Source organism: Cryptomeria japonica, chromosome 4, assembly GCF_030272615.1.
Source record: "Cryptomeria japonica chromosome 4, Sugi_1.0, whole genome shotgun sequence".
NCBI classification, from domain to species: Eukaryota; Viridiplantae; Streptophyta; class Pinopsida; order Cupressales; family Cupressaceae; genus Cryptomeria; species Cryptomeria japonica.
Window position 1 is genome coordinate 138,255,425 of NC_081408.1, and position 8,028 is coordinate 138,263,452.

Sequence of the window (8,028 nt, forward strand, 5' to 3'; positions counted from 1 at the left end):
TTGATGACATGTACACTTCTACAAGTGTGGATTTTAGAGCACTTCACATGCACCAGGCCTGTCGGCTTTTCGCTGAGTACGGCTTGCAAGCGACCTAGGGTGTTTGCTTATCCACTTACCAGCGAGTGGAGATTTGGAGATTTGTTATATTAGAGAGTGATTTTTGATAGACTGGCAGCCGAGGTGATAGTGTGGAGACCCTACCTACGGATGCACAAATGGGATGGGATGGAGAGACAGTTAGCATGTCTACAAAGGAACCGCCTACTGTAGGGACGATATTCACACATCATAGTCCCATTCTACTTCGACCGAGTATGGAGGCAGTTTGGGCTAGAGCAGTGTGTTCCAACCGATGTGCCCATCTATACTCGACACTCACGGGTCCTTCCTAGACCTAAAGCAGTAGCGAGACCGACGATAGATGACATTGAGACTATAGATATAGAGGGATCTGATCAGGATGTAGTCACTGATTACTCTGCAGAGTCTTGAGCACATCGCAGGTATGTCTCATGGTTTATGAGATCATACCCAGGTCCTATCTTTCCACCAGATCATCCAACAGGACATCCAGGCCCATGGAGACATGGAGACCGAGACAAGGACCAAGGATCTAGGTCAGAGGAGCCAGAGGAGGGAGAGGGTCATGAGGAAGCGGGAGATCCTGATCCACCTACAGGCGATTAGCCTAGTGCTGAGGAGGAGGAGGAGGACACAGATAGAGATGAGGACGAGGAGGATGCAGGTGAGGATGTGGATGAGGACGAGGATGAGGATGATGAGGAGAACGACGAGGAGGAGGATAGAGATGATGAGGAGGAGTCGGATGCAGCTCCCCACCATTCAGGAGACGATACCATAGCTCTGGATCCTCCTCTTATTCCCCAACAGGGGGAACATGAGGCGATACGGAGACCTATTCCTAGTACCGTCCAGCCTACACCCGTCATGCACAGATTAGTCGAGCGAGGGGAGCCTAGTAGATCCCAGTCACAGATGCTACCATATCATGATCCCTACTGGTGTGAGGGAGATCCAGGTATAGTAAGTTTATATTAATTGATTAATGTTTTGATGATATAGAATGGTACTAACAAAAATCTGTTCTATTGCCATAGCTAATGTGCAGAAGTGGCATTCCCTGATTCAGGAGGCAGTGACAGACATTTCCACGATAGCACAGATCTCCAGTTCCTCACAGATTGCTTATAGGCCTCAGGGGAATGCGGGTCGGCATGAGGACTTGTTTTCCCCATTCCGAGTATAGGTAGACATATGGAGGGAGAGAGAGAGAGTCCTATCAGAGGACCTTCAGCGGGTGCGGCGAGATCTAGCAGCAGCTTAGGCTGAGGCTACCACCTATTGTGCGATCCTTATGGATAGGGATCATAGGAGTTCCTCTCGGAGTCACTCACGGTCTATATCGCGCTACACACCCATGGGTCCACCTTCATGGCCAGATCAGGAGGGAGTGTCCAGTCAACACTCTTCAACCACTAGCCCTAGGGATAGGAGATGATTTTATGATGTAGGAGAGGTCACATTTTGGATGTACAGTGACCTATATTTGTATACGATCCACATATATTTATGTATATATACATGCTTCTCTTTTGTCTCAAATGTGTTATCTTTAATGCTTAAAACAATGTATATTTTGTTTTGATTAAATCTAATACATTTAGTAAATGTACATGTATGTTCAGAATTTAATTCCCATGTGATTGATTTCTCAATGCTCCATGATTAAATTGATACATGTGTGACTTAATTAAAATATTTAATCAAGTACTACATTGATGATAAGGAAGAAATATGCATTAAGTCTAAGAATCATATAACTAATGTGATTTAATTTTGAACTTAAACACAACATGATACAATTCTACTTAACACATAAAGACACTGTATAATATGCTAGCATAATGGAATGTAAATCTTTCATAATTTACATAAATGAATTCAAGACAAACTATAAAGTAAAGAGACGCGCTTGTCAAGAACGAAGCCATATAGATTAAACACCATAACATTTAATTCTATTTTGCTCTAATTAGGAGATGCTAACATATTATCCAATGTTGGAGAACTGAAAAGAAGATAAATAAGGAATGAAGAATTAAGCATAATATCTATGCAAGTGCATCGCATTGATAGGTTCTTTAGGAGGCATACCATCTACATCCGCTATTTTGTAAGCACCTGATCCATAATCCTCAATAATGATATATGGTCCAAGCCAATTAGGACTAAATTTTCCCTTTTCTGTAGGTAAGGCATTCACATTGCGCTGATTCTCATAAAGGACTAAGTCACCTACTGAGAAGGAACGTTGAATAACCTTATCATTATAGCTTCGTTGTAGAGTTTTGTGATACGCTTGAATATGCTCAAGAGCGTTTATACGCTGTTCATCAAGCATCTCAAGCTGTTGAAGTCGTTGTTCTCTGTAAGAGTCATCATCTACTATACCTTTGAGAGAAACCCTAAGTGATGGAATCTCTAACTCTAAAGGCATAATAGCGTCAGCACCATAAACAAGATTATAAGGAGTAGTTCCCGTAGCAATTCGTACACTCGTTCGGTAGGCCCAAAAAGCATAGATTAGCTGGTTACTCCAATCCTTACCATGCTTATTCACAGTTTTGCGAAGAATTTGTTCAATTATTTTATTGGATGACTCAGCTTGACCATTTGACTGAGGATAGTATGGTGTAGAAAATTGATGTTTGATATGATACTTCTCGAGGAATTTCTTCACGTCCTTGTTCTTAAATGATGTCCCATTATCTGAGATTATAGTGGAAGGTATCCCGAATCGAGAAATGATGTTTTCTAGAAGAAATTGACAAATCACTTCAGCAGTAGTAGAGCGAAGGGGAATAGCTTCTACCCACTTCGTAAAGTAATCTGTTGCGGTTATAATGAAGGTGTGTCCTTGAGATGAAGGAGGAGAGATTTTACCAATAAGATCCAAACCCCATGCGGAGAAAGGCCAAGAAGCTACTTGAGAACGAAGTTCTTGGGCAAGAGCATGGATCAGATTATTGTGTTGTTGACATTGATGACATTTTTTAACAAATGAAAAAGAATCCTTCTGCATAGTTTGCCAATAGTATCCCATACGAAGCAATCTATGAACCAAGGATTTGCCTCCAAAATGCCCCCCACAGGCACCTGAATGCGCCTCTTCAAGAGCAACGGGGATTTCCAATTTGTTAAGACAGGGAAGGAGAAGGCCATCATAACCCCTTCGGTAAAGGACATTAGAAAGAATGATATATCTAGCAGACAGCTTGCAGATTCTAGCCCTAGTGTTCCTATTAGCGGAATCAGGAAAGGTACCATCAGTCAAATATCTTACGATATGTGAGAACCATTCATCTGAATCTACAAAGTCACAACATGTTACCAAGCTAGAATCGTCTACAATAGCTGGAGAAATAAGGTTGTGAATAACAAATTTAAGATCAACCATAGGGTCCTCTAAAGATACAAGAGAAGCCACACATGCCATTGCATCCGCATGTCGATTATCTTTTCGAGGAATCGGTTCCATGGTATAAGAATCGAATTTTTGTAATAAAGAGATGGCAAGGTCTTTATATTGTGATAATTTGTCTTGTTTTGCTTGATATATTCCTGTTACTTGTCTTATAATCAATTGCGAATCTCCATAGATATGTATGTGTTTTATGTTCAGAGCCAAGGCTGCTTTTATTCCCACTATAAGAGCCTCATACTCAGCAATGTTATTGGTACATAGGAAATTTAGACGATAGGATAAGGGAATAGATTTCTTTGTAGGAGAAATCAGAACAACACCTGCCCCCGATCCCGTACGACACTTAGAGCCATCAAAGTATAACTCCCAAGTTTCATCTTTCTCTATAGAAAGAATGAAGTCATCGGGAAAAGACTCAGGGTTAGGAAAGGAGAAAGGTGAAGGGGCCTCAACTAAGTGATCGGTCAACGCTTGTCCTTTAATTTCTCTTTGTGAAACAAATTTAAGGTCAAATTCAGTTAACATCATAACCCACTTAGCTAGGCGTCTTGATAAATCAGTTTTAGAGAAAAGATGCTTCAAAGGATCAAACTTTACCATGACGTGGACTTCTGAATTTAAAAGATAATGTCTCAATTTTTGAGTTGCAAACACCAAGGCCAAGCATTGTCTTTCTATCACAGAATATCGGGTCTCATAATCGAGTAAGGTACGACTTATGTAATAAACCAGACATTCCTTACCATCTTTATCATGTTGTGCCAACAATGCTGTGAGAGCATGAGAGGAAGCAGCTGTATACAGAAGGAAAGGTTTAGAAGGTTCGGCAGGTTGAAGAATAGGAGGACTAGCCAAATACACTTTTAAATCTTCAAACGCTTGCTGACAATCTTCATTCCATTGAAAAGTGATATCCTTTTTAAGAAGTTGAGTAAAAGGAAAGGTACGATCCGCAAGTTGAGACACGAACCTACTAATGGCTTGAATCTTTCCTTGTAAGCTTTTAAGTTGAGACACATTTCGAGGAGGTGGCATGTTGACAATAGCATCTATTTTCTTAGTGTCCACCTCAATCCCACGATGCGAAACTATGAATCCTAATAGTTTTCCACTATCCACACCAAAAACACATTTTCGGGGATTCAAGCGCATGTGATATTTATGAATTCTTTCAAAGATTTGACGAAGGATTTTAATATGATCTATGCGAAGAAAAGATTTGGCTAAAATATCATCAACATAATCCTCTAAAATCTTATGCATATAATCATGAAAGATAAGGGTCATCGCTCGTTGATAAGTTGCACCAGCATTTTTGAGTCCAAAAGGCATCATTATCCAACAAAACGTACCCAAAGGAGTGGTGAAAGCGGTTTTGAATTGATCTTGAGGGTTAATAAAAATTTGATTGTATCCTGAAAAACCATCCATGAAGGCTAACAAGGCATGTCCTGCCGTAGAATCAACTATCATGTCAATGTTTGGAAGAGGAAAGTCATCTTTTAAAGAAGCCTTATTTAGATCCCGAAAGTCGGTACACATTCTTATTTTGTTGTCTAGTTTAGCCACAGCGACAATGTTTGAAATCCATGGGAAATAGTCAATAGGGCGGATAAATCCAGCCTCCAATAATTTTTCAATCTCAGCCTTAACAAGCAGAGCCACCTTGGGATTCATTTTTCGAATCTTTTGTTTCACAGGCTTAGCATCAGGAACTAAGACAATATTATGAGTAACAATCTTAGGATCTATACCAGGCATGTCAGAGTATGTCCAAGCAAAGATCTCGGGGAATTCGTGCAATAAATCTTCATATTGTTTTTGTTCCTCTTCATCCAAACATTTCCCAATTTTAATAACTTTCTCTTTATTGCAAGGGTCCATCTTAACATCAGTGGTTTCACTTATGAGAAGATTACTTTGTTGAGGAGTATCCTTTAACTGAGGGAATTCTTTCACAATCTCATCATTATCGATCTCTTTTCCAAAATAGGCTTCAGTGATCAAACAATAAGGGAGTCCCCTATTGTGATGATAATGAGGAAGAGTGTCATAGGCTCCCAAGAACTCAGCTAAAGCATCATCGGTAGGGAAGTTATCCAAAGCACAGTCACCCGAAGGATCCCCATCAATATACTCAGGGTGTTGTATTGATAGGGATGTAGAGACAGCATTAACACTAATGCATGGTCTTTTAGAAGCTTTAGTACGTTTGCAGGGATTATAGCCAAGTCCAAAGGCATAATTGTGAAAATTAGTCTCTAGAGGAACTCTTATCCCTTGTTCATGAGCACCGCAACCATTTCCATGATACCCATGCTTAGCAAAAATGCGAAAACCGCGACCATAACGATCAACCATTTTAGGAAGAGAAGGTGGTTTTTCATAAGACAAAGAATCAAACTCTTCATAATTAGAGGTGTGAGGAGAAGAAGTTTGAGAAGCAGCCACAAAATTATTACTCATAGATTCAGGTAAGGTTGATTGATTTTTAGCTTCTTCCTTCTTTTCAACTTTAAGCTCTCTAGAAGGAACCTTATATTCACCTACAAAAGTGGGATTGAAATCAAGAGATCCCCAATCATCTTCTTCAAGGATCTTCTCAAGATCAAAATCCTTCTTATGTGTAGTTTCAAGTCGAGAAGAATCTTCTTCAGGAGCTCCAGACTCATCCAAAGAATTTTGATCATCGAAGAGCGAGGATTCATCGATAGGTTTCTTGTTTAAAGAGTCATCACTAGACTAGGATGGCTTAGAAGAACCTCCTTTGGAAGTAGATGTTTGTAGACAAGCTTGAAAATTAGTATCACCGATCAAAGTATATGTCTTATTGTTATAGACGAATTTAACTTGTCTATGCAATGTAGAGGGGATAGCTTGCATGCTGTGAATCCAAGGCCTCCCTAATAACAAGTTATATGTTAAATTTCCCGACATAACATGGATAGGAGTAGGCAAAGTAACAGGTCCCACTGTGAGAGGTAAGGTGATGATACCTAATGAAGTCTTAGCCATATTGTCAAAGCCACGAATGGGATGAGAGTCAGGCTCAATAAGAGACGTATCCACAATCATCTTATGCAATAGATTAATGCTACATACATTAAGGCCAGAGCCATTATCTACTAGTGTTCGTCTTATAGCAGTGTCTTTCATGATAACCACAATCAACAAGGGATCATATTGTTGTTGAATTTCACTAGTAGGCAACTCATCTTGGGTAAACACAATGTGGGCTTTAGGATTCATCACAGAGTTAACCAAAGATGTTATATTACTAGATGTATTCGGTGGAGGAACATTCAAATCTTTCAAGGCATCTTGTAACATTCCATGATGAGTGGAAGAAGTTTGAATCAAATCCCAAAGGGATATCTTAGCAGGGGTAACTTTAAGTTGTTCTATGAGATCATATTCCTTACCCATAACTTGCGAAATACGGGGCGCTTGTGGAAGAATTGGTTGAGGATTAGGAAGAGAAACTGGGATAACAGGAGGAGGATTAGGTTGCCTATTATTTCTGGTGTGATAAGTATGGGCAACCACATGATAACTCTCTCTAGTTATTTTCTTGGCATAACTATAAGGACTTATAGGTTTTCTTCCTTGCACGGTGATAATTGGTTTATTCAGAGTATGAAAGGAATCATGGTCATACCCTCCTTGGACAGTAAGGAGAGGTGACTTAGGAACTTGAAAGGTGGGAGAAGGATAAGCACCTTGGACTTCAAAGAGAGGCTTATTATGTTCATTCAAGTTTATCATGTTAACCAATTTAGCAGTCTTGTTCTTGTTTAAAGATTTCGATAAAGCCACAAAGTCATCCAGACCATCATCCAACAAAGCATGATCATATCGGTTAAAAGGTTTATCTTTTGATTCAAAAGGAGACATCTCCTCATAGAGGGGATTATTGAAAACAACCATGTTACTAGATTCAGGGGAAGAATTGATAGGAATGTATCCTTGAGAGGAATCATTCGACTTATCTTTCTCATCACACCTAAATGGCATAGTAACAAGGTTTATGAGTTTTTGGTAAAATGAAGGTTTGGCATATTTAGGGTTTAAAAACTCATCTAAAGCTTCATCTAATTCATCTTGGCTATACTCATAATAATCATCGAAAGCATGAACATTTTGCAAATAAAAATCTGACATTTTGAAAAGATTGCATAAAATTTAAACACACAATGCAACGAAACACACTTTTTTTTCTTTTTTTTTTTCTTTTTAATGAAAATGAAATGGAAACACACTAAATATAGATCTAGATCTAACAAATGCAATGCAAGAGGAAGCAATGATAGATTCATGTCGGGTTCACCAAAATGTGTAGGGGAAAAAGCGAGACTAGGTTAACATGCCCTAATCCTACCTTTTGACACACATTACGGAATACGAAAGAGCCTAGAGATATCACACAATTGGCTACTTATTTTTGTGAAAGAGAGAGCCATGGGATATCTATTAGGATTTCTATTCCCTTGTTGAAATTGGAAGATCAAATGATGCAAGTT